Source organism: Rattus norvegicus, chromosome 2 (genome assembly GCF_021556685.1).
Source record: "Rattus norvegicus strain SHRSP/BbbUtx chromosome 2, alternate assembly SHRSP_T2T, whole genome shotgun sequence".
Taxonomy (NCBI): domain Eukaryota; kingdom Metazoa; phylum Chordata; class Mammalia; order Rodentia; family Muridae; genus Rattus; species Rattus norvegicus.
In genome coordinates, this window is record NC_141535.1 from 138,675,829 (window position 1) to 138,693,602 (window position 17,774).

At 44.7% G+C, this 17,774-nt stretch overlaps 1 pseudogene; it reads right to left on the reverse strand.

Moving 5' to 3' along the window:
* Nucleotides 1-17,377: 17,377 nt before the first annotated feature.
* LOC108350187 (60S ribosomal protein L39 pseudogene) lies at nt 17,378-17,533 on the reverse strand (annotated as a pseudogene).
* Between the last annotated feature and the right edge of the window lie 241 nt (nt 17,534-17,774).

Sequence of the window (17,774 nt, forward strand, 5' to 3'; positions counted from 1 at the left end):
GACCTGTGAATCTAGAGAACCTGGGAAATTGACGTTTTAGGGTCTTTGTTACTAAAGAGTTATAAACTGGAGATCGTTGCTGGGACCCACGTTCTTTTCAGCGCTTGTCTTTGGGAGCCTCCTTGGACAGGCAGCCCTCAGGCGCCGAGCCACTGTGACTGTAATATGCTCTGCCCATGGGTAGTTACAATCCAGGGAGAGAGACACAAACCAGTAATAGCCCGCTGGTCTGAGAGCTTCACACAAGGTGTGTCTGATTAGACTTGAGGGAGATTTGAAAAAACGCTTCGGGAAGTCTGTGTCTTAGCTGAGTTTTGAAGGATCTGAGAAGGGTACCCTACACTGTTTATCATGTGTTTATTCAACCAATGTTCGCTGAGTGCCTACTGCGGTAGACTCTGTTCCGGGAACAGCTATCGTAACGGCAAGTCAAGGAAATACCTATGAGCAGAGGTTCAAGCGGACAAAGTTCAGTTTCCATGAACAAGTTTACGCGGAGAAGACAGTGACGCTCTAGAGTCAGAAGCAGCCGTGGTAAACCACGCGCACGAAATCCTGGAAAGAGGTAGCGTGTATCCTCCTGTTGGACCTCACTGCTGCCTACGACGCTCTACTGGACATAGGACGCATGAAAAGCAATGGGATGCATGAGAAAGCGAAGAGGCTCCACTCATTTGAGAAAGCATCGTGTGATTTCTGCTAGCCTGGACCTCGGCCAGCACGAGCGTTCATTAGTTACCTCCATAGGAAAGAATTCACAAGTCATGCAAAGGTTGAGGCAAATCATCCAAATAGCAACGCCAGACAACCTCTGAGATGATGACTCCGTCACTGTCATCCCTGGGCTCTGTAGATGACATCAGCTGTTTCCTCAGCTAAGACGTGCACTCTGTGGATTTCACAATATCCCAGAAATTCTCCTAAGAAACTATACATCTAATTACTTAAAAACTTTTCCAAGAATAAATCACGTGACCTGAACTAAGCAGAGGTGTCCGCCTGATATACTGTTCACAGACAGAGCAAGGCTTCTGTTTCTATTCAAGAACCTTTCTCATCAGAGAAAGTTTTACATGAACCTAAAAATACAGATAAATAACATAGATACCCAATGATCTGTGAACCCCACTTCCAGGGGATCTGACACCCTCTCCTGGCCTTGGTGGGTACTGCATGCACATGCATGCAGACAGAATACTCAGACACACAAAATGCAAACTTTAAAAAGATACAGTGTGACGTGTTGTGAGTTCTGAATATCTTTCTGAAAATCATCAGGCAGCGCACAGACATGGGTACTCACTCTCTACAAATTTCCACTTCATTGTAGAAAAAAAAAACTACTTGTCTTTAAAAAGCAGCAGTTCGGTTCTAAATGAACAAATTGTAAGCTTAGATTTATCACTCTGATATATGAGCAGTCACATGTACCCCTTAGAATTCAGATACTCTTAAAGGCACAGAGATATGTCATATTTCTGACCATGCAAAGCGGGAATCCAACCAGCACCATGGTTATCCTTTATGCCAACCTGGGAAACCACATCCCTTAGAGCTTCACTCTACAAATCCAGGTGGTGGTAAGCGAATGGTACATGGCTTCACTCCAAGACTATACACCATATCAGTTTCACAGGAATAATGGTGTGGTGGGAGAATTACATTCTGGTCGGTAGCATTGTGCTATCCATTCTGCTTTCAGATTTCATTAAACTACTTAGTTGCTCACCCACAGCTTAATATCTTCTACAGCAGGCTAATGCTGCACAGACTCTGCGGTAATTTGCATGCACTGCAGATTTATCAGATAATCATGTAAACCACTTAGGAGCTAAATTTACTGATCTTACATGCATTCCAGGGGGGATAAAGCCGACTGTCTCTTCGTGGTGACTTCAGAAGCACCGTTTCTAAAAATATCTTAAGTGAAGGAGACTAGATCCGTGCCCTGTGCTGCGGCATCTCACAGAAGCTGCTCCCTGGAACACTAGTGCTGGACTGAGCTTCGTTAGCAGCTCTTAATGACAAAAGGATCCTATGGTCAAATCAATCCGTGTTACAGCGAGTCAACGTTAAATAGATTTCCCCTTACCTTAGGATATAGTCATTTTTAATCAATCACATGAATGGTTTATGAATATCTTGGAAGGAGCTATAGCTTACAGCATTTTGCATTTCCTCCTGACCTTAAAAGTGGGTGTGCGGCGATTGGCAGTGCCTGTGGGATAGCTTAGGAACCAGGCACATATTGGCCACGGTGATCCGGCAACTTGGTCACTTCGGCAGAAGCCCCAGCATCGAGGAAGCCCCAGCATCGAGGTGCTTTGAAGAGGAGTAGGTAACGAAGTACGTGAAAATGCAATCTGGCATTCAAGACAGAATTAGGAAACCATTAAGCAAGGATCTCTCTAAGCTGGTGCGCATTTAATGTGTTTCCAGAAAATATGGAGCTGGGTGCAGAGGCCCAGAATCACCTGCTGTTCTAAAGCCAGAGTCTCTCCTCACAGCTGCACCCTGTGCCAGATTCTGATTGCAGCAGAAGAAGCAACAGTGTCTGTCAAACGGTGTCATGGGGACACAGCATTCTATGGAGAAAGCTGGAAGGAATGGCCTCTAGAGAAGGTAATCCAGGAAAATGTAGAGAGCATCACCTGTCGCACACAGGAGAGGTCCTTCCTGGAATGAATTGTGGTCCCTGAAGCAAAACGCAGGTGCTCTAAAGACAGATGACTCCAGAGACACAAGAGTGGGGACCAAGGGGCCATACTAGAGAATCAGGGGTGGCCACCAGTTTCCTAGAAACAAGGAAATGAAAATTGATTCCATAATCTATTTTTTGTTTGTGTATAGCATCTAACAACTTGCTGAGTGTCACTGTGTGCTGTGAGTTATCTGACAAGATTTTCACAATACTGTGGGTGGCTAAAGAGAACTATGGCTCTAGAAGTGCTATGATGTATCCGTGGTGCATACATATGGGTCGCTTACCCAGGAAGCGGCTATTAGTAAGAGGCTGGCAGCAGGCATCATGCAAACACATTTGAAAAACAGGAATGACTTAGAGACCCTTCCAAGCCCAGACAAATACATCAGAGAAAGAAGAAAACAGGAAGATTGAACTCTGTAATTGGCATTGGTTGAACACACTCCTCGCCTTATTAAAAGAGCCTTTCTGGGTTTTCCTCTTCGTATCCTCCTGCCATGTGTAGGCCAAACCCAGGAACAAATGCAGCCATAAACAATAGCTTTTCAGATGAAAAAGTCAACAATCGAAATCACGAAATCACGGAAGCAAATCTTCGCCCCCTCTTCCATTTCTTCTCTTTCTCTCCAGAAAGAGAGTGAAGGAGTGCTTTTGACCAGCTTCAGACTAGACAAAGCACTAGGCGGGTGAAGTCATCGGTGAGAAAACCCGCTAACACCGAGGACTGTAAAGACAATGGGAAAATGACTCCTTGGGCATCTCTGTCCTACTCCACACTGTCGCTGTGCACTGTGGTAATAATGTCCAATAACTTACCTAAATACAGCACATCCTTCTAAGACTCTATGGTGAAGAAACAAATACATTCCACCACCACCACCCCCCCCCCCAGACTCTCAGCTCCTAAAATTCTTGGGATTTCCGCTGCTCTGCATCTGTGTCTTTTATACATTTATGACGTAACTGGTGAGTCTCTTTTGGACAAAAGCCTCTGGCCAGAAAGACTAACTCATGGTTAAAAGATTGTAACTTTTAGGGGCATGGGTTGAGACATGGTCTCACGAAATAGCTCTGGTTGTCCTGGAGCTCTCTATGTAGAGGAGGCTGGCCTCGAACTCACAGAGACACACCTACCTCTGCCTCCTGAGTGTTAGAGCAGACTGCATCTAAACACCGCCATGACTGGCTCTGAACTTTTCCAGGTCAGGGAGCACATGGGAGTGAGCATTCCAGGGAAGAGTGTGGAGGGCTGGGCGCTCCTCCCGTCCCTTGTCTTCTGTCTGTCTTGCATTCAGCTGGCCATGAGCTGGAGTCCTCATAACACATCGACAATCACAATCGTATGAGAACTGTTGAGATTTTGAGGGGAGAGTTCCCAGGGAAGTGAGTGATTCTAGCAAAGGATTAAACCAGGGACAGGAATGGCTGGATTGAAAAGAAGGGAGCTTCCTGGGACTGAGCCTTTTGCCTGTGGCATCCATGGTGACTCAGGTGCTAGTGGCACCTGTATTTTAGACCATCCAGTTGGTAATTGGAGAGCCATGCTTTTAAGTTCTGCCATGATTAAAAAGTTACTTTTCTTTCATTTCCTCATGTATAAAGTAAGGGAAATTTTTGGGGAGATTAACAAAAATCAGGAATATTAATGGCTGGAATACCCTGGATTCAGGACATTAACAGAGGCTATCCTGGTCTCAGAACATTAGTGGGTTTAGATATACTGGTCTTGAGACAGTGACAGACTGGATACCCTGAACTCGGGACATTAATAAAGCTGGAAACTTTGGATATTAGTGGGCCTGGATACTCTGTTTCATCCTTATTGTGTTTCTACCTACTCCTCAGAAATCAAAAGCCATTTTCATTGCTTTAGAAATGAAAAATAAATTATATATAACTGGTTTTGCCTTTAAAAGAGTATTAAATTTTTCAGATAGGAAGCATGAGAAATAGTTTAAACCTCTGGGGAAACATTCTTCTGAATTATCAGAAAAAAAACCAATTAAAAGTATTGAAAATGAAACATAATATGTCTATCAAATCTTTAATTAAATTAGATTATCACTTGTTTCTTTTGAGCTTACAAATTGCACTTTTTATGAAGTAGAAGAGCGTTTTTGCCTCTCAAAATGTTTCCTGTTTTATATAATCTTTAATAATATTTTCAGAAATTTATTTATTGATTGAAATTTCAATAAAAGGGCCTACAACTCACACGGATAAAATAAACATTGCTAATACTCTCCAACTGCAATGAATAGTTTTTAATTCTATGCTAATATCCAACCCAATTTTTTCTGGACTATTTGTCCTCTTCCAAAACTAGGTAACAACTTAAAAATAATTCCTTAAGGAATTATAAGAAATCATTTGTGCACAGTGAGGCTGGGTGGAGAAAAATCTAACAAACTTTATCATTCTGTAAGAGCATAACATCAGTATTGAATTCTCTGTGGCCCTTAGTAGGGTCTCAGCAAAAAACAAAAGCAGAGACCTTACCAGGGACAATTTGAGAAGCCACCAGAATGGGAGTGCAAAGGTTCTGTCTCAAAGAGAAAACCTAGGCGTGTGGGAGGCAGAGTCTTGTTTCTGAAACTCACTGGCACTCATTTTAGCAGTATAACTTGGCAGGGAGGGGTTTGTAATGAGCAGACCTTGGAATTCAGAAGTTACCCTGAATAGCATGGGTGAACCAGATACTAATCAGGTGAATTTAGGAGCACATTTAAGGCTTCCTTCTTCCCTGAAGAAGCAATTCAGTGGCTCCTCTATATCCAAGATTTCGGGCTGGCCTCGGGCACACTACCTGTCCATGGGCTTTAGATTTTGAATTTGCTTAGCTCTTCCCACCCCAGAAAAGCAATACAAGTCAAGTCCTTGCTGCAAACCTCTGGGGTAGAGACTTGCTTCTCTGAGGAGCTCAAATGATGCAGGCTTTAGGCAATTATTTGGTGACAAGGATTGACCATCTTTCATTAAGACTAACCTTGTCTTATGAGCCAGAATAATGAAAATCCAATGTTAAACCGTACGTAATAAATGACCCTAATATCTTCCGGCTGTCTACAGAAATATGAGCTGCCTGCTTTTTCCGCATGGTAAGCGTCCAGACTTCCAGTCGGTTTCTCCCCCTAAGCAGCTACATGACATACCTAATAAACAATTATAAATAAGAAACAGCTTATTCTCAAATAAAATGTTTGTGTAGTGGCTGAAGAGATGGTTCCGGAGGTGGAGTATTTAATTGCTCTTGCAGAGGACATGGACTCGAGTCCCGGCAGCCACATGCTGGCTCGCAATCCATCTGCAGCTACCACTGTAGGAACTCTAATGGCTTCCACTAGCCTCTTCAGGTTCTTGCACACATGTAGACTCAGGCATGCACACAGATGAATAAGAATAATTTTGGCAGCCCATGCATATTAAAATATTTTAAAGGGATTAAATAGCTCAAGAGTAAAATCGTTCTCCATTGGCGTGAGAGTCGGCACCTAAGGAGAAACACATACATCCAAACATGACTCCAGCCCAGGCACTGTGGGTGAGTAGTGGTTAGAACCAAACCCCCAGACCAGACAAAATGGTATACTATGCCTTCGGAGGGTTCTGAGTAGGACACATACCTTTTCTCTCTCTTGCTGGCAAAATTCCAGCACTCACTATGGGTGTTTGTGAGCCGTGGCAGGTCTGTAGACCACAGTGTTAAGATTGATCAAGGGAAAAGATTGCTCCCTGGAGGTAAACCCTCGAATCCAGGTGGCTGGCTGCTTCCCATCGTGAGATAAATTGACTCACTGATTGGGATTTAGCATCTATCACTCTTTGTGACATCCGTTGAGTGCCAAGGAGAGAAAGCACCCTCTCTATGGGAATTGATTTTTCTCTTCTCTTTATTCTTCGCTGGTCTACAGCTGGGCTGAGGGGGCACAGGTGGGAGGGGCTGCTGAGGGAAGACCCAGGCATGAAAACAGATAATAGACCGGCTCTAGAAACCTTGCTACAAAGAGTCTTTGATATGAGTGACAGTGTGTAGTCTGAGACCTAGGGAACGTCATTTTTTTTTTTTTTTGCAGCCTGGCATAGCCCACAGGCACTGCCTACTGAACCCCCAACTAAAAAGGAAAACTCAGTGGGATGGATTCCAACAGTTTTTACTGGAACTAAAAATCTTGTTATATTGTAATAATGAGGCTTTCACAAGGAGGACACTCACACCTAAAGACTCTACTCTGTTTTGGGAGAGAGTATTTCTAGACAGGGTTTCTTTATGTAGCCCTGGCTGTCCTGAAAGTCACGCTGTAGACCAGGCTGGTCCCAAACTTGCAGAGCTCTGCCTGCCTCTGCTTCCCACATACTAGGATTACTGCCCAGTTTAGCACCCTCTTTTTCATTGCTTATTTAAAACACACACACACACACACACACACACACACACACACACACAACAAAATAAACAACAACAAAAAGTTCCATGTTGATTTGATGCTGTGAAAAGATTGTTTATGACTAAAGATTTAAAATCTTCAGGTAAGTATTCATTTGAATTAATCAAGTTGACCATGTGCAGCTTAAGTTCGCTCATGCAAATTGCCTAATGCAATATGAGTTTGTTTCTTTGTTTTTAAAGAATTTTGGATGTAATTTGGTGCTGAGACAGTTCCAAGAGAAAATTATAGATGTTTTCCATCAAGAAATAGCAATTTAGCCAGGCAGGATAGTGAAGGCACATGTCTGTGCTCCTAACACTGGGGAAACTGAAGCTAGAGCAATGGAAATTAAAGACTAATTGAGGTTACTTAGTGAGACCCTATCTCAGAAGGAGAGATAAGGGGTTGGGGATTTAGCTCAGTGGTAGAGCGCTTGCCTAGGAAGCGCAAGGCCCTGGGTTAGGTCCCCAGCTCCGAAAAAAAGAACCAAAAAAAAAAAAAAGGAGAGATAAGTCGGGGAATAAGGGAGGGAGGGGTAGGGAGAGAGGGAGGAAGAGTAGAGGGGGAGGGAGAGAAAGGGAGGGAGTGGAGAAAAGGGAGAGAGAGGGAGTGTTGAGAAGGGAACAGAGGAAAAGGAAAGAGGAGGGAATAGACTAGGAAGTATAAGTGGGGAGCCGGGAGGGGAGGGGAGCCCAAGGTCATGAGTCCAGAGAGTCTCTATGGAGATTATCATAGGACCTCAACAGAAAGGTGTATATTGCTTACGTCATTCTTCAGAACCATACTCAGCTGTGTATGTAAAACTCATAGAAAACCACCCCAAGATGAGACAACTGCGCGGTGCCTTCCACTTCAGAATCCACTAAGATAAAACTATAGTCCCTCTCCTGCCCTCTTTGTCCCTAAGACAGGAGTCTCTCATTCACCAATATGTGCACTGAGAGGGGAAACAAACAAGGAAGATGATAAAAGATTCAAGGGAACCATGAGCAACCAGATAGCTCTTAAATTCTACTCATATGTTAACATACTGGAGCCTACATTAGCTGGGCTTTCCAGATCTCGACCTCTTTCCTCTATCTATTTACATATCTATCTATCATCTACCTATCTATCATTTGTCTATATCCATTTATCATCTATCTATCTACCTGTCTGTCTGTGTATGTGTGTATGTATCTATGTATGTATGTATCTATGTATGTACATATATATCTATATCTATCATCTATCATCTTTGTATCTATCATCTATCTATATCCATCTATCATCTATCTACCTGTCTGTCTATCTACCTATCACCTATCTCTCTTTTACTTACCTATCAAGAGACTTGGCTTAAGGAAGGTCCATGTGATTGTAGAGATTGGCATGTGATCAAGTTGTACGGTAGGTAAGCAGACTGGAAATTTCATCAAAAATTGATTATAATTGCAATTTCACGACCACGTGCAGATAGACTCTCTTCCTCCTTGCTGAGGGCTTCTGGCTGGTTGGATGAATCTTCCAGTTGGCGCAAAGCAGGCAACTTTACTAACTAGGACAATTTAAATGTCAGTCAAAAGTAAAACGTGGGCTGGAGAGATGGCTCAGTGGTTAAGGGCACTGACTGCCCTTCCAGAGGACCTGAGCTCAAATCCCAACAACCACATGGTGGCTCACAACCATCCGTAATTGGGATCCAATGCCCTCTCCTGGTGTGTCTGAAGACAGCTACAGTGTACTCACATACATAAAATAAATAATTCTTTTATTTAAAAAAAAAAGTAAATAATGCCTTCATGAAAATATCTAGAATTGTACTGGGCTAAACAACGGGGCACGGCACCCTAGCAAATTTGTTACATAAATGAATCTTCACAGTGGCAAAAAGTCTTAAGAAAAGATTTAGAGTTTCGAAATTGAATTTGAGTTTGCAAATCCTACTTCCGGTGCCTTCGGCGTGGAGGGAAGTATTAAGTTAGGTAGATACTGGAGGTTCGAGCGGAGTTTTAGTTATGCTCACGGTGTGACGTCAGGGAGCCTTGTGTCTTCCCTTCGTAACGCTGCTCCCTCATGCCCCCTTCCTGGAGCCGGTGCAGCTTAATGAGTCTGAAATACAGGCCCACCAGGGCCTACGCTAGTTGGTAAGAAGTCCCTCCTGGCCAACACGATGAAGACAGCTCTTGACTTGTAATGCAGTTAAAGATTTTGACAAGTGGCAGTGACGGTTTCCCAGCTGCTCCGTCCTGACTGTGGCTTCCCATCACCTGCTGCTGTGAGGCAGCTTCCGTGAGGCAGCTTCCGAGCCAAAGCTCTATCCTGTGTGGAGCTGGAGCGAGGTGAAGACATTGACGCTTGCTAAGTATATAGCTCTTCTTGGACGTGGCAGGTCCCTTGCTTAATGTCTAGTTAAAACCATGTGGCTGAATGAAAATGTTTAAAGTAATAGAAATAAAAGTGACTTCTGGAGCTTCCTTTATCGTCATTAGACAAAAAAATTCCTTCAAATTAATCAACCAAACCATTAAAACCATTTAAAAAATGACCCCTTTAAAAAAATACACCACAGTCTGTACTGTTCTGTGTTGTTTGGGGGTATATTAGATATTCGTTCAAAATTATCATTAGAGAGCTGCGATGGACGTAGCTTGGCAGCAGGCTCAACATGATGCCGTCGCCCCTTCTTTTCTGTTCCGGCCTTAACAAGGCTCTAGTGAAGGCTCTCCTCAGTGGGAAGCCGGGGACAGCGTAATCCACAAGCATGCACGACGCTGGGCGGGAAGAGATATGCACATGGGTCTGCGCACTGCTCACTGCTGCACTCCACACTGAACAAGTCACATGCCACCATCGTGGGTTGCTGAGGGATCTACTTAATGTGTTCTCCCCCTGGGAACCCAGGCTCACAGAGCAGCCAGCGCTGCCAGCCATTGACAGAGAAGAGAAGAGAGTTCTGGGGGTCCCATGCTGGCAGGGAAGTGACTTTTCCTTTTAAAACCATATCGCCCAGAACTAATTATATATGGCCTCACTCAACCAGAAATGAATTAGAAAATGTATCTTCCATCTGCCCAGGAGGAGGGACTAAGCATATTTAGGAACGAGTTTTAATGACTATCATGATACTCATAGCCAAATGCAGGGTAATTCCCTCAAATCCATTATTTCTATCTCTTCAATTTCTCATGCACTGGCACTCCCAATCATAGACACTCCTAGTGTCCAGAAAGCAAGACTTAAGACCCAACACCCACATTCCAGGCTATCACGATAACCTTTTTATTATTTCACAAATTTATTTGTAAATGTCATTTATAATCTACTATGATATGATAAATACCATCATATCCTAGAAATGCTATACCAATGCAATTAAGTATGGCTTCTTTAACATTTCTAAGGCAACTTCAAGGACCAGAATATTTAATTGCATATGGCCATGAAATATGTCCAATTGTATATTTTCTAAGTGATTTAGGCTGTAACTGTGATTTAAATGTATAACAACCACACACACACACACACACACACACACACACACATATAGGGACAAGGAAAACTGAGGAGAAGCAATCCTAAGTGAAGTGAGATTTATTTCCAATTCTGAGCAGCAACAGAATGAGAAAATAAGAGAGAAGTGTGTTCCCTGCGAACCTGATAGAATATATCCCTATTCTAGACACTCCAGAAGTTAGAAAAAGGGATGGAGAGGTGAAGGGGAGAGGAAGGGGAGGAGAGGTGGAGGAGGGGAGGGAGAAAAGGGGAGGAGGTGGGGAAAGGGAGGAGGGAAGGAGAAGAGACTACACAATTGTGGGCTGACGACAGCGCCTATCAGCACATGGGGATTCACATTCCAATTCCTAACACAGCAGAGAAATGCAGAAATCCCAAGTCAAAGATGGCAGTCCAAGCAGTAGGGTGGTGGCCCAAGCAGAGTCATACAACAGTGCTCAGATATGACCTTTGTCTATCATTGTAGGCCTAAAAACAAGAGGGAAAGGCATATATAAAACCTGTGTGTATATTACTAAGGCAACTTCAGTAGTTTGCTAGAATTACATCTATTTTTAAAAGAAGAGGAATTACAAGCTCAGATTCACATTTTAGAAGCATCACCGCAGGAGTTAAAATGGGCCAGGAGTAGTAGAAAACTAATTAGAAGATCTGTGTACATGAAAGAAAGTAATAAAAGATTTACTACAAGCAATCGTAGCCCCAAGGGAAAGGGATGGGACTACGAGATGGTGGAGGGAGAATTAAGAGGTGACTAACATGGGAGAGGAAGGAAGAGAGGAAGGGGCAGGAGGTGGGGCTGAGAGACTGAGGGGAGGGAATGAAAGGACAGCCCAAGACCAAGTTTGTAGCACAAAGGAGATTTATTTTCCCTAGAGAGACAAAGGACATGGAGTAAGATACAAAGGCAGGAGATAGAGGATTGGGGTGAAGGGGAGGGATCGAGAGAAAGGGGGATGGGGCATTTGCCCCAGAGGGGGACAAAGAACTGACTGCCTCTGGATAAAGTGGAGGCAAGAGTGGCCTGTAGACACATGGCAGTTTATAAACATAAAATGGACACCACTCCACCCCCCAGTTCAGATCATGTGTTTAATTTTAACTGGACATGTTAATTAGGTGAGCCACAAAAGACTTTTGATTGCTGGACTTCAATTCTTTGATAGCTGGACCTTGGTGGTCAGCCTCAGGAGAAGCTAGTGTCCAAATAAGGGAATAGACCTTGGGGGCTTGCTTTAGGAGTGTAGTCTAAGGGATTTTAGGAAGGCAGAGGGACTGGGGCAAAGGGACAAGGCCTGCAAAGCCATGTTAGCCACACTCCAGCTGGCTAGAGTCCGGAAGAGAGGAAGGGAAAGAGGGTAGGACTGAGAGATGGCGGAGGCCATTAAGAGGTAACACAGGAGAGTAAAGAAGAGAGGAGGTGAGCAAACACCGGTGTTGCTAGGAATTCAAGACAAGTAGCAGATTGCCAGGGAACTGTGAGTGACTGAAGATGGACAGGGTGAGGTCACGTTGGAGGAGACAGGGTGGGGCTGGCACTTTATTAGTTCTCTCTCTTCTTTGCCTCCTTGACCTCAGAGTGCAGAGTATGTTTAAGTACTTGGGGATATCTTTCAACAAGAGACTTGGGGACACTCAACAATTTCATGCCTTCATTTTTCTATCATTGAGACAATAATGATGTTCTTGGATAAAGATATATGAGGCAATACTCGGGAAGCCCTTTGAGAACAGCGGCGGCAGCTCAAAATAAATTACTTTATTAAGTATTGATGGAGACTTCCAGTTTGCAGGGTAACCCAAAGAAAGACAAAAGAAAAAAAACCAGTTTTGTTTGAAAAGACATCTTTTCCGTGTGATTCTTTTTGACTGATTGATGGGTATGAGGATGCTGAGAAGAATGGAGAAGAAGGCAAGAGGGGATGAATGATAACGGATGTGCTGCTAGAACCGGGCTTGTGTCAGGTGTGGAATGCAGACAGCTAGTGATTAAAACGCAGCAATGAAAAGGCGTCGTCCTGTCTTGTTCTGGGGAACAGATCCTATCCCTCACTATCAGGGTGATTAATGGCGGCTGTGGACTCTTGCCTCGGCACATTACAGGGTTAAAACAGAGCTTTAGGGGCACTAATCAGGCCCCAGTGCTCAGCCCACCACTGTGCTCTAACAGGGATACAGTACTGGGCAGCAATAGGAGCTCATAGCAAACTGTTCCAGGAGACAGAACTGGGCTGTCTCAGCCCTGCTGCAAGGGGCAGGTGGCAGGACTGCTCTTTGCACCACTTTTAAAAACAAGGTAAGAAATAGATGAATGCATCATTAAACAGTGGTACATCCAAGCCCCGAACATAGGCGCCCATTAGCCAAGGCGCAGATGACCCAGGCAAGCTGCTTAGACCTTCGCGTTTGGGCTTCAGACCTCAGTCATCACTGCTACGCACAGCGGTTACGGAGATCGGAGATCGAAGGATGGAACCAGGCGGACTCATGGCTGGTTGGTTCCCCTTTCGCGTGCTGGCCTCTCAACCTTAGTTTTCCTCCATTGCGCCAAGTTAGCATTTGCAGAGATCCACTTTTTCGATGTGCATGGGAGGAAACTGAAGCTTTGGGATGCTGTCTGAAGGTTCCCTGCTAATTGGTAGCGGGAACAAACACTAGCGGCCCCTTCCACTGCACCAAACGGATTTCTCACCTGCACTTAGCGTCTTTCCTCGTCTGTATCTGCTGCAACAGGAGCGAGTAGACCCTAACGCACACTGACATCTGGGCTGTGCCACTGTAGGTGGGGACTGAGAACCGGACCAAAGGAATAGCAGGCCCAGAAAAGACGCAAAGAAACGGACAAGTAAGGTCACAGGGATCCGAGTGTGAATCCTCTGTATTCGGCCCACAAGGAAGGGAAGTAGACAGTCAGCTGACTCAGTCTCTCAGGGAAAGACTACAGGGAAGGCTACCATGCACCCCCCAGGGGAAGATGCCAGTGTGGGTTTCTCAGTCTCTATTCTGTTTATGGGTTTCTTTGACTTCCGGGCACTGATCCTTCTACCCTTCCTGAGAGCTGTTTGTTTCCTGTAGAAAGTTGGGCGAATTCTCACTGATAACGTTCTGTATTCAACACAGAAGCCATGGCACCAAATGCCAAGTTCCCAGCTGCTTCTGAATTGCTTCACTGTGCTGCCAGATCCAAGAATTTGCTCATTAAAAAGTCTCATAACACATTACTTAACGAGACTGGCTTCTGTCTGCGGTCCTATCCCCCACTCTCTAGGATTATAGCAATTGTCTGGTATTGGAAACTCATCAATTCTCACCCCCCTCCCCTTTGGCCATCGACAACGTGAAGCCTACAATTTTAATTCTGACACCTGGCTGTGGGCAGTGGACCATGCCAGGAATCTTGGTAAGGTTGAGTGGGTTTAGAGACCCTGGTAGCTATGTATCCTTCTGAGGATGGTAGGTATCCCCCTTCTCCCTACCAAGATTTTTGGCCTGAAACACGTGACCCACAATGTCATGACCAATGGTCAAATAGCCCAGAACAGAGTTCTCCATGCTAATGAAGTATCTAAAGGCTCCAGGGGTTTAGCCAATGAGATTCCCTTCTGTGACATCCCTTCCTGCAAAAGGTATTTAATCTCTGATCCACCCTGAGGATGTGGAATGCACCCATTTTCCACAACGAACAATCAATGAGCAGTTTGTAACCAAAGATTGTCTCTTTCATCAAGAATCTTCGTAGGGAACATGGAGAAAGCTTTCTACAGAGCTTAAGTCTCCTGCAGAAGGCTCCTCCACTCTTCCAGACAATCACCATTAAGGACAATCGCCAATGAGCTAAGCTGGAGTTTCCCATCCCCCTGGTCCCAGGCTCCTGAAAGCCCTCTCTGTTCTGACTCATACATGATTTCCAGCAGTGTATGGGTGCCCCAGAGTTTAGGAAGCCTCAGTCTTAGGCTTCTCATCCCAGGCCTGTGGGCCCCCTCCAGACTGACTCTATTCAGTTTCCAGCAGTGACTAGATGCCCAGCATAGGTCCCCAGCCCTGGCTGCACTCTCCCACACCCTGAGCAATGCATTAGCGCTTCCCACAAGCCCAGCACGGGATGACTTCGTAGGGTAAATGCATAGGGTAAATGTTCCCATACCCCAACAGCAATGCGGAAGCAGAACCACACCCAGCACTGATTTCCATTTGATTATGGGGATCTGAGAGGTGAAAGAAGACGAGAGCGCTCACACTTCAGATCCCAGGCCCATAGTCGCTACACCTACACATGCTTAACTAGGAGCAGCTCATTCGGGAGAGATGGGGATGAACCGTTGTGCCAGGAAGTGTTCATGAACCCCAAGAGACCACCAAGGAGCCAATTCTGATGCAATTGTACTAGGGTCTCTTTATTTAAGCTCAAACTTGGGCCACACCACCTTGTCTAACACAGTAGAATGGGAGGGTGCAGCCTCGAATCTCGCTTCAGGCAAGCATTTATAAAGGCAGGAAGGGGTACCTAGCCAGGCACACATTTGATTGGGGGTCCATTATGGGCTTTAACATATTTGGCTGGTGCTGGGAGCCAAACCGTAAACTTAACTTCTGCTTTCCTCCTGATTGGTGGTTGTTAGGAAGTGAAGTGTCAGGGGCAGACTTGTAACCTGGGGGTGTAGATTCATTGGAGAATAACTGGAAGCTGGTGCTAGACACAGGTCTTATTGGGAGGTAGCCTGGAAACTGATGCCAGTTTGTTAACTCGAGTTTAATCTTAGGTCAGGTTCCCAAAGACGTGGTGTCTCAAGGCCTCTGTGGTTCTCCTTCAGAGGTGAAAGGGTGTCACTGACAGTCTCAGTACTCAGCAAATACATAAGCCCTCCCCAGTTCCTTCCTGATCTACTCAGCTAGCGAGATGACTGGGGCTCTGAATCCTATCCTATATATAGGTCTACTTGGGTTTCTGAATTCTTGTGGTGATGCTAAACTGTTTCTGCGCCCTTCCTTTCCAGATGCTCTGCTGGGCCAAATGGAATTGAGTGACGCTGTCTTCCTTATCAGTTTGTATCTGCCCTGATGCCCAGGGGATTCACCTTCATCTTGTAGCCCCTTCCATTCCAACATCTTCAGGCCTGATGTCAAGGTAGAGTAATACTGCAGACAAATCCTGCGTTCCTGCAACCTTTGCACTGAGCTCTCAAGGGTTGAGGCAGTAGATCTTCCACACAGCTGCTTTCTACTATGCTCCTTGCCTTTGAACCTTCACTTTCTCTGAAGGGGCAGCCTGTCCCCTCTACGCCCAGTGTCAAACGTGTGCTATGGGACAAGTAAATGTCTATTTACCACAAAAAGAACCCCACTGACAGACGGAAGAAAGTCCCATCCAACTTCAGCTTGGTGTATCAGTGAGTCCATTGGGATTATTACACGTGTCACTCGAAGGCATCACTCAATGCTTGCCCAGCTTGGGCGACCACACACTGCAACCGTGGAGCTCCTCGAATAACTTTCGGTCATCTCCACGAAGGTGCACTTGCAGCAGATTCTCTCCTGGACCCCTGGGCCAGGCACAGGCATAGTCTCTCCCATCATTTTCCCATGAAGTAGCTCTCATACTTAACTTGGAAAGCCATAAATCACGTTTATACCGGCCTGGGTTTAATGTCCTGATTACAAATCATTTGCACTGAAATTATGCCAGGCCTGTCACCCTCAACTCTAGGGTGTCCTCACAGGGAGTAGTTCACACACACACTGCCCATTTTCTGGTACTCATAAAAGGCCAGTGTCACCAGGCCTAATCGAGTGTGGAGCACTCAAAGGAACAACAACCCGTTGAGATCCCTCTCACTATGGTCACAGTGTATATGGTCTATCCAGGAAATATTGGAAATCTATTTTCCAACAGAGTCCTTTCCAGACAGCAGTGCTTGGTGGTAAAACGGGTACAGCACTGTGGAGATGTGTCAAGGTAATTTGGCACTCTCTCAACAGCCAAAGTCAACTGCCTAAAAGCCTTCTTCACAAGGTCTAGCTGACCTGACTTGCATGGTTTCTCTCAGAAAGCTCTCTAACTTAACTCTGCTTCTCTCTGAACAAGCTGCAATAGCATTCTGTCTAGTGGTTTTCCAACCACGAGGCCCCCAGACTTCAGTGGCGATGAGAGACAGCTTCCTTTCTGAGCCATCCCTTTGAACTGGAGGTTTTATTTTTATAAGAGGAGCTTGAATGAAGCACGTGCACACTGGCAGAGCGTGGGTGACATTGCTTATGAATAAATACGCTTCCATGGGATTTGTTCTTCAACTTACGGTGATATGCGATCGGGCAGTTTTGATCAACACCTGGGATTAACTCTTACATTTTGAAACATCAGATTTTTCTTTTGATTATTAAAAAGACAGTATGATTATTTTGCTTCTACCTATTGGTAATTATATTCAAAAATATAATAAACAATAATTATTCTGCTTTAAAATTGTAAATGTTTCATCATTGTGCCTTCACACATCTGAAGAATGGCACACACACACACACACACATACACACACACACACACACACACACACACACGAGTGAAACTCCTCTTGAGGCAAATAGATTTTGTTTGTTTGTTTGTTTTCTGAAAGGTTCTACATTTATTACTGGACAAATACCCCAATTTAGAAATGAGCAAATCTTCAGGTTAAAAATGTTGAACTCCATCTTGTAGGACTAATCAATGGGCACAATTTAATATAAACCTTCAGTCTTGCCATTGTGTGAATACTTATTGACCCAGTTTCTTTCTCCTCCAGTGTCTTCTCTTAGAGTTAGACCTGATTCTGTTACCAGTTTTCATACAAATCCACTGAGGAACAGGACAGTTTTGCTTTTGTTTTTTGGCCAGGAATCACTTAATTCCGAAAGTCTTGTAAGAAGACATCCAGAAGCCTAATCAGGCATAGAGCACACAATGGGGGAGGCATATTCTTTTTAATTACCCCATGAACACCTGAGGGCTGTGTAGCGCTCTCTCTCTCTCTCTCTCTCTCTCTCTCTCTCTCTCTCTCTCTCTCTCTCTTTCTCTCTCTCTCTCTCTCTCTCTCTCTGTGTGTGTGTGTGTGTGTTGGGGGGATGTTTGCATGAGCACATATACATGTGCACAGTATGTATGTGTGTATGTG